At 37.9% G+C, this 18,763-nt stretch overlaps 1 protein-coding gene across 1 annotated transcript in view; it reads right to left on the reverse strand.

The window, feature by feature from the left end:
- Positions 1–203: 203 nt before the first annotated feature.
- LOC150080628 (partner of xrn-2 protein 1-like) overlaps positions 204–18,763 on the reverse strand; it is a 127,751-nt gene continuing 109,191 nt past the window's right edge. Inside the window, exon 4 of the mRNA XM_090381353.1 lies at positions 204–635. The gene's annotated coding sequence lies outside the window, so the exon portion shown is untranslated. The remainder of the gene's footprint in view (positions 636–18,763) is intronic.

Here is an 18,763-nt window from a genome sequence, read left to right on the forward strand (position 1 = left end):
TAAGGCCACATTGCTCCGGAAACATGCGGTGGTCATTCCCTGACCTTTCTGCATCCTCTGTATTTGGTGGTGATGGGCTCGAACCCCGGTCTGAACAAGAAGCGTGTGCTACGCACTGCTGCTCCTTCCCACCTGGCTACAGAGGCGCCATCTGAAATGTAATGTTTATAATTACTTTAAATAAAGTACAAGATGACATAAAAGTATTTATTACAGTAAGTATTACAAGTTTCGTTTTAATCACTACAGCAGTAAAATCAATAATTAAATGAAATCAATGAAACCAATTCTTTGCTAGTTCTTTGAACATAGTTAAACAAAGCAACGAGTCAAGAATACTGTGATAAACTGAGTTACCTAGGTGCAACCAGGCTTCATTGCAACTTTGTCCTGATACATCTGATAATGAAACAATTAATCACTGGATTTATTTCAGGGATATTTTAAATAACCCATGTTGATATGTAGCAATGCTAACTGGACTACAATTTTTTTTTTTTTTTACATACCAGAAATTCATTCATCACAGATCTCATTGTGCATACCACATATACACAAGATTTTAAAACAGAGATCCTCAGAGAATCCCAAAACATGAAACTGATTCAAGTGTCTGGTCTTAACTCTTTATTCTTCTGTAACAGAAAATCACGTAATATTAGTTTCATACAAGAAAATGACATGTGGTTTTTAAATAATTTCCAACAAAAAAAAGCAAAAACAAACCATTACTTTTCACTAAGTTTGGAATACAAAACTAATCAAAAATATTTTGCTGAATTGCTACTTTACTGAACAATAAGTCTTCATCTGCACAGTCATCCCATCATATTTTGTAATTATTTTTGATAGTTATTCAAATTGTGGGTAGTGTGATACCAAATATGAGGTTTCAGTGTGTCACAAGTAAATAAACCTTGACTGTTAATAACAAAGATTACATGACATCCGTTCAGTGGTTGAACATTTGATGAAGTAGAACTATGGCTCAGAATATCGGTCAAAATCTTAATACCGGTATTTTGGTATTTTTAATTTATGAAACCGGGATACCGGTATTAAAAAAAAAAAAAACTTTTTTTTTTTTTAGGCATGTAATCTCTCTTAATTTAGCAATATCAATTTTCTTTACAACTTCAACCAATAAAACAACTCAATACCGAACATTTCCTTATTTCTCGTAGAAAATCCTAACTATACGACCACAGTCTTGAACTTTTCCTTACCAACAAACTCTTCAAAGTACAACATTAGTGGTCCTCTAGGCACTTCATATCACAACTTGGTAGTCTCTTCTTGGAGACAGCACCTCCCACTCATGCCCATTCTCAGCCTTGTGTCGGTCAGCATCACAGGAATGTGAAATGGATGATCTGCATGATTTCTAGTTCTCTTTTTCTTGGTTGGATTACTTTTTTTAAAATGTGATCCCAATGTTTGCTTAGGTTGTATCAGTGGAATTATTTTTGAAGGTATAAAATTCTTTATTCCATACTCATTCCACCCTAAGATTTTATCCTTTATTTAAACCTTGGGTTTTTAAGATAAGATTGTAGAATATCACAATTGACTATTATCCAAATCTCGTTTCATTTTCTGCCTACACTAAAGTTTGCAACAACTGTAAAAAATTTAATGATCAATCCAAACTTGATTTTGAATAGGAATTACATCTTGTCCAAATGGTAGCTAAACATTTTAGTTTCTTGGCAAAGCTATCTGCCACAACTTCTGTTCCTCTGTATTCTCACCTCTGTTTCAACCTGATAGTTCTATCACATCCTTTTTAGAGGACACCTCAACCAAGCCTCTTTTTTGATTGAGATGTACAACTCTGGGAGGAGAAAGTAAAATTAACGAGGGTAAAATTTTCACTGTTATAAATAATTCAAAATTGTAGTCCACAAATTCAAATTATGGGGGGAAGGGCTTAGACTGCATTTCAGCAAGTTTTCTTTTGGCCAGAGAGTTGTTAATTACTGGAATAAGTTGCCTCTGTGAGTGGTTGAGGTTGACAGCTTGAGGAAATTAAAAGGTCAGGTAGACAGACACTTAAGGAGGGAGCAAATAGGTAGTTTTTATTTTATTATTTTATTTACTGATTATTAATTACTCTATTTTTTGGCTAATGCAGTAAAAGCCTAGGTCTTCCTTGTGCCACATAATAGCATTCACCATACAGTGCAAGGGAGCCACAGGCTTTTGCGACACAGGAAAAAAAACCCACCATGTAGATAAGAAAATCAAATTATATACTTCCCTCTGTATACAGGTAAATATCCAGGAATTTGGTTATACCTGTGAGGGTAACTTGTTCCAGTAATCAACGATTTGCTGACTAAAAGAAAACTTCCTACAATCTAATCTAAACCTTAACTCTTGTAATTTGAATTTATGGCCCCTAGTTCTGGAATTCATTATAACAGTGAAAATTCCACTTTCATTCATTTCAATAATCGCTCTCAGAGCCAAACAAATCTCAATCAGGTAACTTCTGAGGTGCCTGGTTGCTAGCTCTGCAGCTCAAATAATCGGAATCTTTTCTCATGTGGTCATCCTTATGCTAATCTCACCATTCGAAATGCCCATCTTTGGACCCTTTCAAGAAGCTCAATGTCTTTTTTCAGATGAAGTCTCCATACTTGAACACAGTATTCCAAATGTGGTCTTATAATTGCCTTATACAGTGGGATTATGAACTCCCCCATCTCTACAGGATAATGCTTGATAAATCATCAATAGGACACCATGGGCTTTCCTGAGTGCCTGTTTCCACTGTTCAGAAAACTTCATATCTACCTGTATCGTAACTCCCAGATCTCTTTCCTCGTCCACTGTTTTTAATTCAACCCCAAAACCATATAATTGATTTGGGGGTTACTATTCCCCAAGTGTAAGACTTTACATTTAGCAGCATCAAAACATATTTGCCACTTCTCTTACAATCTTTGAAGTTTGTTCAAGTCAACCTAAAGGAGTGCTGCTTGGCATTGATCATTAACAATTCTACCAAATTTTCACATCACACCTTCTATCCCTTCATCAATGTCATTTATGAAAATGAGAAACAGTGGTCCAAGAACCAACCCTTGAGGGACCCCATTCCTGACATTACACCAATCTGAAGAATATACATTAATCACGACCCTCTGCCTTCTGTCCTGCAGCCACCCATCTTAGAATCTTACCTGTAATCCCAACCTATTCAAGCTTATACAGTAACCTCTCACAAGAGACTGAGTCAAACGCTTTGCTAAAATCCAAATAAACTATGCTGAAATTGTTCCCTACAATCCAACTCATGATTAACTGTCAAGATAGCCTACTAAGTTAGTTAAATATGATTTTCCCTTAAAGCCATGTTGTATGTCCTTCAGAATGACGTATTTATCTAAATGTTCCTGGATTGCACTTTTAATAATTGCCTTTAAGATTTTTCCTACCACTGAAGTCAGACTAATTGGTCTATAGTTACTAACTTCACTCTAAGAATCATCTTTATGTATTGGCGATACATTGGCACTCATTTTTCCAATTCAAAGGAATCTTCCCAGAGTCCAAAGATGCCCTCATAATTAACCTCAATGGTCCAATACATTCCCTGGTGGTTCCCAAAAAACTACAGGGTATATGGCATCAACTCTGTGGGCCTTACTTACCTTTATGCTCAAATGTTTTTCTAATAAATAATCATCTGTAATTATGAAATCATTAATTTCATACGGCCAGACTCTTCTCAGCATGAAGGGTCTTTCATCAGTAAAGTCAGATGCAAAGCACCTATTCATTTCATCTGCAACATCATCTGGGTTATTTAAGACTTTCCTACATCCAGTGCACAAGGGTCCAATCTGAGTAGCTTTCTTCTTCGTTGTATTCACATACATGAAAAATTTCTTGTCTCCATTCTTTGCTCTCTTAGCCAATGCTTTCTCATACGCAGCCCTGGCCTTTCTAACCTTATTTGTGTTGTGACACTATTGCAGATTAACTTGTTCCTGGTGTAGGCTTGAGTACTTTTCACTGCTCTGTAACTATCCCATTCTATATTTTTCTGCTTTATTTGACTGGACAGCTCCGTGGTCATCCATTTCAGTATTCTCCTCCTGCAAATCTTTTCTTAATGGTATGTATGGGTTCATAGCTTCTGTGATTTTTGCTTTAAAAGTATTCCATAATTCATATGCATTTGCCTACCTTGGCAATACACCCAATTCACAGATGCCATATGGTGCCTTAAACTGTCAAAGTCCCTCCCCTCTTCTGAGGTTAAAACCCATGCCTTTAATTACCATGTGGCTAATACTAATCAGTATTAGTCAAACAGTGCAGACAATTTTCAGGTTGGACTGAAAGTAAAAACTTTTACCATTCTATCATTTATGTTTATAGACATCAGCATTACAAATTTATTCTTAAAAAAAATTTTTTATGACAGGATCATGAAAGGAATTAATCGAAATAAGTAACATACAGAAAATAGCTATTCTATGTTTTTCATGCACCACTTTTTATTACAAACAATTAACAGCTTCCTACAGAGAGAGGAAATAGCCTAAAACTGATGAAAGAGCAGATTAATAACATTTGGGACGGGTTAATTTTTTCTGTGAGCCTCACTTGGCCTGTGAGACATTTTCTGTCCACCTCTCATCTAAGCAAAGAGTTTGCATGTGGTTTTTATTTGTAAATAGTATTAGTAGCGGCAAACAATGCAAGAAAGCAAGCTTACAAAAGATCAACCAAAAAAAAAACCTCTTTCCATATCACCTGTCCATCCCCTCTTGTCTAGTTCTTCCCTAAATTTATTCCACTTACCAACTTCCACATTTATAACCTCTTGCAGGAATAATTTTGCTTAAAATAATTATGCCCAGATGTAAGGAAACACATCAGAGCAATTGCTTAAATCTGTCACAAATATTATTAACTAACACTAAAATAGTATTTTAAAATTAACATATTTTGGAGGCTCTACATATAATATCTCACAAATACAAATCTTTGATTTTCAAAGTCTTTTCACCAGTATCCATTTTCATAATTTAAAATCTGTCCTTAATGAAATATATTTACAATATATTTCATTAAAGACAGATAATGTGCCATATATTGGAAAAATCTTGCTACTCTGGGAGTTTTTAATAATTTTGTCTTTGATGGTCCAATGTCTTACTAGCAGATGAGAGCTACAACTATGGACAGCCATTAGTATTAGCAGTGGCAACTGATGTAAAGCAAGCAAGATTATAAAGTATCAGCATAAAAATACATGCACACACACCTTCTCACATCACTGTCCAACACATCCAATAATTTGTCTAGTTCTTCCTTGAATTTATTCAAACTACCCACATCCACAATAATAACAGATGGAAGTTTGTCCCAACAATCAACCACCCATTGGCTGAAGGCAAACTTCTGCTTCTATCCTGCAGCCATCTTTCCTAAATTTGAATTTATGTCCCTTGTGTGTGTGTGTGTGTGTGTGTGTGTGTGTGTGTAGTCCGAGCAAGAGGAAGAATGCTATCCACAATGAGCTTGCTCCATCCATTCAAAATTTTAAACACCTTAATCAGATCACCATACAAGTGCTTAGACTACAGACACTAATTTGCAGAACTGAAACCTTTGTTGGTAAGATCTCCCTTTTGTTCCCTTCATCAACTCTTTGCCCTTTTACATCCTTCCTAATGAAGTTTCCAGACCTGCCTGCAGCACTCAAGGTGTGGCCTAACCACTTCCTTGTACAATGCGATAATCACCTCCTCCTTATCCCTGTTAGCAAAGTTCTTGGCAAAACCAATCAGCTGTCATAGTAGCATGTCAGCACTGCTCAGAGAGCTTCATATCTGACTGCACAATCACCCCCCCCCCCGTCTCTTTCATTTTTCACTACCCTGAATGTAGTTGCCCTTTCTCAGCCCATCTGCCTAATTTTTCTAGATCTTGTTGCAGTAGCTTACCATGATTACTGTTATTAACCATCCTGACCACTGTATCATCCACAAGCTCAGACATTAAGACTGATAAGTCTTCATCAATATTAATATAGAAAACTACAATTCACCCAGCACTGAATTGCTCTAGGTTATTTAGACTAGGACTGAAATTCAAGCTAAGTATCAATGAGGAGTGGCTAAACTCTGTGTTCTACAGCAAGTTTGTCTGTTTGTTAGATGAAAAACCATATGATGAACATACTACAGTTTTTCACAAATGAAAAACTGTAGTATGTTCAATGCATCATCTCAGAGATGATGCAAACTTTTTTAAAAATTCCAGTTTATAAACTGAAAATTTCTTGGTGACAGTTTGATTTTAACATTTAGCTTGCATTTGCCAGTAGATAAATTAATTTACCTGATTAAACATTAAACATTTAGTTAATGTTTAATCGAATATGGATTTGATTAAGCCAAAAGATAAAAACTTTGTGCAGTGAAAATCTTAGCATTAGTAGAGACATATGATGCAAGAAAGCAAGCTTATATAGCTTCAGCAAGAAAAAAAAAAAAAAAAACCCGTTCCCATTTCACCCATCCATTCACTCAAAGTGTTTGTCTAGTTCAGCCTTGAATTTATTTAACCTGTCAACTTCCACAATGACAGATGGAAGTTTGTTCCAGCAATCAACCACCTGCATCAATTCTACAACTGCCTTTCCTCAATTTGAATTTATGTCCCCTCAGGTGAGGAATCTGAGCAAGAGGAAGAATCTCATCAGCACTGCACTTGCTCAAAACCATTCAAGGCCTTATACACTTCAATAAGATCACCTTGCAGGTGCCTCATCTCCAGACTGCAATTTGCAGAACTTAAGCCTTTCTTGGCAACAGCAACCCTTTGTTCCACTCACTAATCTTGTTGCCCTTCACTGTATTCATTCCAGCAGCTCTACATCTTTCCTAAAATGTGGCCTCCGTACCTGTATGCAGTATTCAAGGTGTGGCTTGATCATTGCCTTATACAAGAGGATAATCATCTCCTTATCCTTGCTAGAAAAATTCCTATTTATCATTCACAAGACCCCATGAGCTACTCTTGCAGCCTTTTTGCACTGCTCAAAAAACTTCTTATCTGTCTGCAACAATTACCCCAAGGTCTTTTTTATTCTCTACCACCATGAGAGTAGTACCACACAGTTGATGTTACTCTGGGGTTACTGCTACCCATATGCAGCACTTTGCTTTTGTCAATGTTAAACTTCAGTTGCCACCTCTCAGCCTCCGTAGCCTAGTGGTCAGGAGCAGGAGTGCACTAGCACATGCTCTTTGAGCAGACTGGGATTCAAGCCCCTGACTGTTAAATACGGTCGATCTGCCTACCCGCACTGGACCAGCGTGGCAGATTATGGTCCATTTCCCTCAACGTGAATTGTTGAGGAGGCTTCCATCCAGCAGTGGATTAATAATGGATGCTGCTTACTTAACCACCTCTCAGCCCATCTGCTCAACTTTTCGAGATCCTGCTGCAGTTGTGCAATGTCCTCACTGCCATTAACAACACTACCAACCTTCGATCATTTGCAAACTGGACTATTAAGCCTGATATGCCTTCATCAACATCATTGATAAATGCAGAAAATAGCAAAGGAAAACAGGGACCCCAGGGAACACCACTAATAACATTAGTCCCTGAAGAGCAGTGTCCATTGATTACCACTCTCTGTCTTCTCCCACTCAACCATCCTTCTACCCATAGCAGCAACTTGCCCTTAATGCCATACTACTCTAACTTGTACAGTAGTCTTCTATGTGCAACAGTATCAAAAGATTTCCCAAAATCCAAGTATATAATATCAAAATTATTTTTTGCATCCAGTTCCTTTGTTACCACATCATAGTATCCAATCAAATTGGTCAGGCAAGTTTTCCTCTTAACAAACTCATGCTGTGTCTGAATTATAACTGCAGTATTGTCCATTATTTTCACTGGAACAGAAGTTAAATTAACAAGCCTGCAATTACTCGTGTCACTTTTCAATGCCACTTTGTGAATTGGGATACATCTGCACATCTTCAGTCTGTGGGGATCTCCCCTAAGTTCAAATGATGCCCTCATAATCATGGCTAAGGGCCTGCTTACTTCCTTGGCTGCCACCTTTAAATATAACTGGATTGATCCCATCTATCCTAGGTGCCTTTCCTATGTTTAACTTCCACAATTTGTCCTCCATTTTGCTCTCAGTTATTACAAAATCCTTTAGCTCCCTGTTACAGTTTGATAAACTTCTGGCATTCTCATCCTTTAAGAACTCCTCATCTGTGAATGTACCTGCAAAATACTCATTCAGTTTGTCTGTTACCTCAGCAGGAACATCAACAACCAAACCATTGATATCAAGTAGATCAATCTCATTCAATTACAATGTATTTCAGATTACAATGTATTTCAGATTATGTTTTTTAATCCCCATAAAATATGTCATTTTAATTATAAAAGAATAATGCACAAGATAAACATACAATACTTAAGATTAATATAGAGCAGTGGTTCTCAAACTACTGAGATCTACAGACCCCTTTAAAAATAAAAAAGTTTGCAGACCCCTTTGCAGACCATAGGTTTCTGTGTGTTTGCAGACACACAGAAACATGCATATATATACATGTTTCTGTGTGTGTGTGTGTGTGTGTGTGTGTGTGTGTGTGTGTGTGTGTGTGTGTGTGTGTGTGTGTGTGTGTGTGTGTGTGTATATATGAAAACTGGGTTTTCTGAAAAGAAAATTCAGTTTTATGCTTAAAACAACTCAACTCTATTCTTATTTTTACATAATTCAATAATTATCAATAATAATTATTCAATTATTATCAATTTTCTATACGTAGAATGAATCATTTTACCAGTTCCAGAGGGTCCACAAAACGGACCTTCTGGAACTGGTCTACAGAACCACAGTTTGGGAAACGCTGATATAGAGAATAATACAAAATATTAAATGCTTTGGTATTTTAAAAAATATGTATACAAGTTAATGCAAAAGCATTATTTCTGTAAGTAGCTAAATTGCAATAAAGCTAAACTAAGTTTGCAAAAATTTCATTCTTACAATATACAGTAGACTCTCGATTTTCCGGGACAGATGGTAAAAAAAAAAATTCCTGGTTAATTCAAAAATACAACAAATCTCCGACATACGTAAGAGATACTTTCCAGGGCTTCTTACATAAGTCAAGTTTTACGTAACTCGGGAATGACTAATAAAATATTGTTACTATATCCCTTATATGCCAAAATTACAAAAACCACACAATATCCTCAGAAGAATGAAAGAAAACAGCTATATATTTTTAATTAGTTCAATTAAAAACTTTATCTGGGGATTAGCATTAGCATTAGTAGAGGCATTTGATGCAAGAAAGCAAGCTTATGCAACATCAGCCAAAAAAAAAAAAAAAAAAAAAAACCCACTTCCACTTCACCCCTCTGTTCGTTCAAAATACCTGTCCAGCTGAGCCTTAAACTTATTTAGGCTATCAACCTCCACCACAAGGGATGGCAGTCTGTTCCACCAACCAACCACCCGCTGGCTAAAGGCAAATTTCCGCACGTCTATCCTACATCTGTCTTTCCTCAATTTGAATTTATGCCCTCTCAGGTGATTTTTCTGAGCTAGAGGATGAATCCCATCAGCATTGAGCATGCTTAAACCATTCAAGGCTTTATACACCTCTATCAGATCACCTCGCTGGTGCCTAGTCTCCAGACACTGTAATTTGCAAAACTTAAGCCTTTCTTCGTAAGAGCACCCCTTTGTTCCATTCACTAATCTTGTTGCCCTTCTCTGTACTCGTTCCAGCAGCTCTACATCCTTCTTGAAATGAGCCCTCCAGACCTGTATACAGTACTCTAGGTGTGGCCTGACCATTGCCTTATACAATGGAATAATCACCTCCTTATCCCTGCTGGAAAAATTCCTGTATATCATTGACAATACTCCATGAGCTACTCTTGCAGCCCGTCTGCACTGCTCAGAGAACTTCATATCTGCCTGCACAACCACCCCCAAGTCCCTTTCATTCTCTACCACTGTCAGTGTAGTACCACAGAGTTGATACGTTGCTCTGGGGTTGCTGTTTCCCATGTGTAGTACTTGACATTTGTCAATGTTAAACTTCATTTGCCACCTCTCAGCCCATCTGCTCAACCTTTCCAGATCCTGTTGCAGCAGCATAGTGTCAGTAGTGTCCATGACAACCCTGCCAACCTTTGTATCATCTGCAAACTTGGACATTAAGCTTGATATACCATCATCAATATCATTTATAAATACAGAAAACAACAATGGACCCAACACTGAGCCCTGACGGACTCCACTAATAACATCAGTCCACGATGAGCAGTGTCCATTGATTACCACTCTCTGTCTTCTCCCCCTTAACCACCCCTTTATCCATAGTAGCAATTTGCCTCCAATGTCACACTGCTCCAATTTGTGTAGCAGTCTTCCATGTGCAACAGTATCAAAAGCCTTTCTAAGATCCAAGTATATAATATCAAAGTTATTCCCTGCATCCAGCTCTTTTGTGACTGCATCATAGTATCCAATCAAGTTGGTCAGGCAAGACTTCCCCTTAACAAAACCATGCTGTGTCTGAGCTATAACTGAAGTCTTGTCTAAATGATCCTGCAGTGCTTCTTTAACCCGTGCCTCCATTAATTTTCCTGGAACAGAAGTTAAGCTCACAGGTCTATAATTACTTGTTTCAGCCTTTGATCCTCCTTTGTGAATTGGGGTCACATTTGCACATTTCCAGTCCATGGGTACCTCCCCTGAGTCCAAGGAAGCTCTCATAACTATGGCTAGGGGTTTGCTTACTTCCTTTGCTGCCTCCTTTAATATAACTGGATAGATCCCATCCACCCCGGGTGCCTTTCTTGTGTTTATCTTCAACAGTTTCTCCTCCACTTTACTCCCAGTTATTTCAAGATTCTGTAGCTTACTGCTAGAGTTGAATACACCTCTGGCATTCCCCTTGCTGAATAACTCCTCATGTGTGAATGTCGATGCAAAATATTCATTTAGTTTGTTAGCTACCTGAGCAGGATCATCAACAGTTGACCCATCAATATCAAGTGGACCAATCTGATTCATCCCCTTCCTTCTAGAGTTTACATAATTAAAGAACTCTTTGCTGTTTTTCTTTGCATCCCTTGCCAAGGATTTCTCGTAATCTGCCTTCGCCTGCCTAACCTCCTTTGTAACTTGGTTGCATATCAACTTGTATCTATCATAGGCTTCTGTGTCATGTGTTAATTTGTAAGTATCCCATGCATTTTTCTTCTCTGCCATATGCCTCATTAGTTCATTTGACATCCATTTTGGCCTAAACCTTGAACAATATTTCTTAGTTGGTATGTAAAGCCTAGTAGCTTCCAAGATAAGTTCTTTGAATGCTTCCCATTTTGAATTTGCTGTTGGTAACATCATCAGTTGGTCCCACTGTATAGAATTTAAATACTGTCTCAGTCCATCGTAGTCGCCTTTACGGAAGCAATAACCCTTCCCTTTACCCCTAATGGTAGTTACCTCTTTGAGTAAATCCCACTTCAGCACACTGTGATCACTGCCACCTAGTGGTTCATTTATCTGCAGATTCTTAATGCATGAAGAATCACTGCTGATAATCAAATCAAGAGTATTACTCCCTCTAGTTGCCTCACGAACATGCTGATGTAGAAAACAATCATCCAATAAATCCACAAAAGCCCTGCTAGTGTGTGAGTAACCAGCCCCCAAATTCCAGTCAATATCTGGGAAATTAAAATCTCCCATTATAAGACTCTCTGATTTACTGGCCCACTCTATTTCCCTGTACAGTTCCTTATTATACTCATCAGAGTCATTAGGCCTATAGCACACTCCTACTCTCAATTTTGATCTCCCAATGCTTATGTCACACCAAACTGACTCAACACTGCACTGTCCAGCGATGTCGACTGGCTTCACTTCCTTGGTTTTTATGTGTTTCTTAACTAATAGCATAACCCCTCCCCCCTTCCTATCCTGTCTATCCTTTCTGTAGACGTTGTACTCCCCAAATTGCAGTTCTGCATCCCTTATATCTGTGTGACACCACGTCTCTGATATCCCAACAATATCTGCCTTCGCGCAGCGGCGTACTTATCAGCTGAAGATGTCGATTCTGGCAACGATGCTCGAGAGGTAAAACTTACTGATGTTATGCCTGTTTCCTCTTTTTTTGTAATTTTTCCTGCGCACGAGATAAAAAAATTGAATAAATACAATAAATAATTCTATTTACATATTCGTCGGACATTTCTTTTTTGATTCAATCAATTCAGCGAGCACAGTTGCAAGTGCTGCACAAGCATGGGGGAAATTCCGACTTACGTAACCCTTACATAAGTCGGGGAGTTCCTGTACAAGATTTAATCCTCAATATTTCCGTCCTCTTATTTTTCTTGATTGCCTACTCCATTGCTCGTCTAATCACAACCAAATCAACTGGTTCTTTTTCTGATAGTACTTGTAATGCATCATTTGAACCCATTCTACACGATTGCATCACAGCCAAAAGGACAAATCTCCGAGCAGAAATTAAGACTCCTTTTAACATGACTATTAGTCACCCTATGCCCCCATGAATAAGTCACAATGGGCACAAAGATACACTTATAGAGGAGATCCAGGTAATTCCCTCTCACCCCCCCATTCTATTCTACTAATCTTTCTTATTTTAGAATATATCACCCGCAATTTTTCTTTCAAGTTCTGCACGTGAGGCAAAAAGGGCATTTTCTCATCCACATGTACTCCAAGGTATTTTACTATGGGGACATATGCTACAGATGTTTCTAATATCTTCAAAGTGGGCCTTCTTTCACTCAACTTTCCCTGAGCAGCACCATTTCAGTCTTACTAGTAGATATCTCCATCTTATGCATTATTGACCATCTTTCTAATTGTCCCACAGCCTTCTTCAACCTATCCTCTATTTCTCTTCTTGAATTACCTCTCACCATTATTAATAGGTCGTCTACATAAGCCACCGACTCACATCAGTCCCAATCCTGAGCCAGTAGCTTATACATTACCACATTCCAGCTATACAGGACAATAATTGTCCCTGCAGGACTCCTTTATCTACTTCTTCTGAGACTTTACCCTATCTTGTAACTACTGTTACACTCCTCTGATTAAAATAAGACTTTTTAACACACCATAGTACTGCCCAGAACATTTCATCTCTCTCTCTCTCTCTCTCTCTCTCTCTCTCTCTCTCTCTCTCTCTCTCTCTCTCAGCCTTGCTAAAAAACTCTGCCACCACATTCTGTCAAATGCCTCCTTAAAGTCAATAAATATACCAAGTACATACTTCTCTGGAGCCTCTTGAACATATGTCACCATTTTATCAATGGCATCTTGAGATTTGCCCCTTCTAAAGCCATACTGCCTAGAGCTATTCATTCCACTTTTTCCATAATATTCCTCTAATTGATTCATTAGCAATCTCTCCAATACCTTTGCCATTACTGGCAATAAAGCCACTGGACAGTACGAGCCTGGGTCTGTTACTACTTTATCTCAATTTTATTTCAATTTTTCAATATGGGTCTCTTTCCATCTCTTTCCATTTCTCTCAGCCTTGCTAAAAAACTCTGCCACCACATTCTGTCAAATGCCTCCTTAAAGTCAATAAATATACCAAGTACATACTTCTCTGGAGCCTCTTGAACATATGTCACCATTTTATCAATGGCATCTTGAGATTTGCCCCTTCTAAAGCCATACTGCCTAGAGCTATTCATTCCACTTTTTCCATAATATTCCTCTAATTGATTCATTAGCAATCTCTCCAATACCTTTGCCATTACTGGCAATAAAGCCACTGGACAGTACGAGCCTGGGTCAGTTACTACTTTATCTCAATTTTATTTCAATTTTTCAATATGGGTCTCTTTCCATCTCTTTGGAAATGTCTTTTCCTTTAAACATTTATTAAATAATACCAGAAGTTTATTTCCCCATTTCTCTCCAAACTTCTCAATCACCTCAGGTAATAAACCATCATTTCCAGGAGATTTCTTTAGTTTCATCTTCTCCATAGCTTTTTTGCAATTCTTCCTGCTCAAACTCTCCTCTTCTCCTCCATAACCAATATTCAAAGTCCTAATTCTTCTTTGTTCCCTATACTCAATACTTAGGCGGTGCCTTGGAAACAAGGTGGAGAGAAAATGCCTCACAGATGATTCCCAATCAATAGTATACTGATCTCCTACTTGCATAGTATGGAATACCTGTTCCACCTTCAGTTTTTCAAACAATATTTTGTATGACAATCCCCATACATCCTTGTTCATTTCCTCCTTAACATCTCTTCCATGTTTCTCTTTTTTCATATTGTATTTTAATAGTATACTCCCTTCTATAATGCAAGTATTGTCTTTTCAAAGTCTCTTCTTCCTCTAATATTCCCCTCCTTCTTGCTCTTTGGTAACTCCTCCTCCTCCTCGACCTGTTCGCCCTCCTCCTCATATCCATCAGAACTGTATTCCACCAACGTACAACCCTACATAACCTAACTCTGTTCCTCATAGACCCACAGCAACTTTCATAAAGTATTTTACTCAAAATATTACAATTTCTTTCAGCCAAGCTACAATCTAATTCGTTCCTTTCTTCACATAACTATCCTCAAATTTTTCCAGCATACGGAACTCACTGCAAACCCTTCCTCAAGGAAGGGTTTGAAGAACAATCTTTTTTAACCCTCCAATTCCTAAATCTTTCCACTAATGCATTAGATACTATTGTTAAATCAATATTTGACTACCCTTGCATATTATGAAAGGTAGAAGACTGGCCTAACTCATTTACTATATTCAATCTCATAGCTATTAAAACTTCCTCCAATTGTTCTCCTCTAGCATTTAACTCCATACTATCCCATGTTACTAAGTTCGCATTTAGAGTCAATGCCTATCACAATTCTTTTTCCACACAACATATCATTACTTTTTCTATATAATTCAGGTAGGGTTGCAGTTCATCCCAAAGCTGGAAATATATACTTACAAGATACAAACTTCCTATCTCACTAACAATTTCAACACATATACCATGAGGATAACATAACTCATCTACTTGTGTTACCACCAGATTCTAATTTCTTACTATAATAGCAGCCTGGCTTGATCTCACTACCATATCTCTTTTAACCTCTTCTAATTTATATCCGGGCTCTTTCAAATTCTTCTCCCATATTTCTTGTATGAAATCATCTTTTTGCACTCCTTTAATACAATGATTTTCATTCCTGGCTTTTGTGGTATTTCTATTCTAAGACCAGTCTGCCTCAATCTTTCATTATTTTGCAATTCCTCTATATCCTTTTTCCAAATCTACTTCTACTAATAATCCTCTGTCCCTTATTTGCAATAGTGAGAGTCTATGGATACCTCCCCTGAGTCCAAAGAAGCTCTCATAATTATGACTAAGGGTTTGATTACTTCCTTTGCTGCCTCCTTTAATATAACTGGATAGATCCCATCCACCCCGGGTGGCTTTTTTATGTTTATCCTCAGCAATTTCTCCTCCACTTTCCTCTCAGTTATTACAAAATCATCTAGCCCACTGCCAGAGTTTACTTCAGCTCTGGCATTCCCCTTCCTGAATAACTGCTCATGTGTGAATGTAGATGCAAAATACTCGTTTAGTTTTTTAGCCACCTGAGCAGGTTCCCCAACTGTTGAACCATCGATATCCAGTGGACCAATCTGATTCATCCCTTTCCTTCTAGAGTTTACACAGGTAAAGAACTCTTTTCTGTTTTTCTTTGCATCCTTTGTCAAGGATTTTTCATAATCTGCCTTTGCCTGCCTAATCTCCTTTGTGACTTGGTTACAGACCAGCTTCCATCTATCATAGGCTTCTATGTCACCCATTAATTTATATGTATCTCATGCAATTTTCTACTGCCATATGTCTCATTAGTTCATCTGACAGCCTAAAACTTCAACAATATTTCTTAGTTGGTATTTAAAGCTTAGTAGCTTCCAAGATAAGTTCTTTAAATGCTTCCCATTTTGAATTTGCTGTTGGTAACATCATCAGTTGGTCCCACTGTATAGAATTTAAATACTGTCTCAGACCATCGTAGTCGCCTTTACGAAAGCAAAAACCCTTCCCTTTACCGATGATGGTAGTTACCTCTTTGAGTAAACCCCACTTCAGCACACTGTGATCACTGCCACCCAGTGGTTCCTTTATCTGCAGATTCTTAATGCATGAAGAATCACTACTGATAATCAGATCAAGAGTATTACTCCCTCTAGTTGCCTCCCGAACATGCTGATGAAGAAAACAATCATCCAATAAATCCATGAAAGCCTTGCTAGTGTGTGAGTGACCAACCCACAAATTCCGGTCAATATCTGGGAAATTAAAATCACCAATTATAAGACTCTCTGATTTGCTGGCCCACTCTATTTCCCTGTACAGTTTCTTATTATACTCATCAGAGTCATTAGGCCTATAGCACACTAACTCTCAATTTTGATCTCCAAATGCTTATGTCACACCAACTGACTCGACACTGCACTGTCCAGCGATGTCGACTGGCTTCACTTCCTTGGATTTTATGTGTTTCTTAACTAATAGCATAACTCCTCCTCCCTTCCTATCCTGTCTATCCTTTCCGTACATTGTACTCCCCAAATTCCAGTTCAGCATTCCTTATATCTGTGTGACAGCACGTCTCTGATATCCCAACAATATCTGCCTTTGATGTTTTGAGCAATACCTCAAATTTATCAAATTTATTTACCAAACTCCTAGCACTGGTGTACATGCAAGTATACAAGCACCTGTTCCTATACTTAGCTATCCTAACACAACCCATGTGTTTATTTGTACCGCAATGACTCCCAGCAGTCTCTGAAATACCCTCCATCTTGTTTTCCAGGCTGCTGCTCATTCCAATAGAAGCAGTGCAAGAATCACTTTCACCTCTGCCAGTGGCTACTGTTAATCTATTAGTCCTTGTATCCCCCCAAGCTAGCAGTTTTCCGACCAACCTAACACTGCGTCGACAGCATCAGTAAATATTCTTGCACCCTTTCTATTTAAGTGTATCCCATCCCTGTAGAAGCAGTCTCTCCTGTTAACAAGTACAGACCAGGCTGAAAAAAATTCTACCCCTTGAGCCTTGCACAATCTTTCCAGGGCCGAATTGATTGACAAGTCTCTCATCATATACTTCCTCCTATCGTGTCTGGGCAGAATTGCAGACACTTTCAAATTCACCTCTAATTGCACGGCTTTTTTTCAACAGTGACTTGTACTTGTTAAGTAATTCTGCCGGTCTCCTGCTCTTAATATCATTAGTGCCAACGTGTACAACAATATCACCTTTTGTGCCCTTAAAAGATGATATCCATTCTATAACGTCATCAACCTTTGCCCCTGGCAGACATACCCTGGTCCTTTTCCACCTATCCTTTTTACATACCATGTTCCCCGTTTGCCTGACAATAGAGTCACCAACAACTACTAGTTCCTGTGGGACCAGCGCATTCTTTGTTGGGTGTTGCTGCTGTGTTGCATGATGATCAAGTGCAAGCTCTTGTGTTGATGTGGGCAGCTGAGAGCTTGATGGGCCCCTCAATTTCGGTCCTTCGAGGGCATCCACCCTGTCCTTCAAACTCTCATATAGGCCCATAAAAAACAGTTGTTGCCTGATTTCCTTACATTGCATGCACACGCACCCAATTGCTTCACAACCATCAATGCCGACCGGGCTAGCCGGGTGGGTAAAGTGCCTGCCTGGCAACCCAAAGGTCACGGGTTCGATTCCCGCCTCGGGCTTGGATCAAAGTACTTCAAAAATCTTGGGAGGTGCATTATGGCCACAGAAGCCTATGCGCCAACAACTAAAAAAAAAAAAAAAAAAACCATCAAGCAAGCAGTGCATTTTAAAAGGCTGTGATTCAGAGGGCAACTGCCCCCCTCAGTTCTCCTCTGAGCCACAGCACTCACATTAGCTTGAGCCTTTTGCTTTGCTGCTCTGGTCTGAGTCATGATTTCGATTTAATTTCAATAAAATTTCAATTTCAGTACAAAATTTTAACCCTAAACTTGTATCCAGACACAATTATTACGCTATATATATTTTTCAGTATCGAGTATTACTACGTGTTCCGTTTATATAACTTCTGTATCAAGTTATGTATTAATTAATTATGTTACATTTGTAAAATCTAAGTCGTTATATGTATTTAGTTAAAAAGTACAATTTAATTGAAGTTTAACAAGATTAATAGATTTTACTGATTAATTGACAATATTATATTATATTATGTACTATACTATACTAAGCTAATGCTATCTAGTTTGGGATATAACATTGTATTGTATAACAATGGTGGCAAGTTACGAACGGTAAATCTACGGACACTTAAGTATTAATTAACTTCCAAATATCACTGTCTCAATTCAGTTTATTCTGAATAAATTCAGAATAAACTAGGTCTATAATCTACTTATAGAAAATAATTTAATATAACAATTGGTCAATAAAGCGGCTAAATATGGCTAAAAAACTTCTCGTTCAGCGGAGCTGCAACTTGTAATGCATGGATTTGATACCTTTACCGATACTAAGTAATACCTACAAAATCTCTATCTAAGTTAAAATTTAAACTAAATATTGTAACTAGGAATATAAAGCTACCCTAGAAAATAAGTTAATATGCCAATTTAAGATAATAAAACAGAAAAAAAACTTCTCTTTTCCAG

Source organism: Mastigoproctus giganteus, chromosome 9, assembly GCF_048544385.1.
Source record: "Mastigoproctus giganteus isolate SK-2022 chromosome 9, ASM4854438v1, whole genome shotgun sequence".
Taxonomy (NCBI): Eukaryota; Metazoa; Arthropoda; class Arachnida; order Uropygi; family Thelyphonidae; genus Mastigoproctus; species Mastigoproctus giganteus.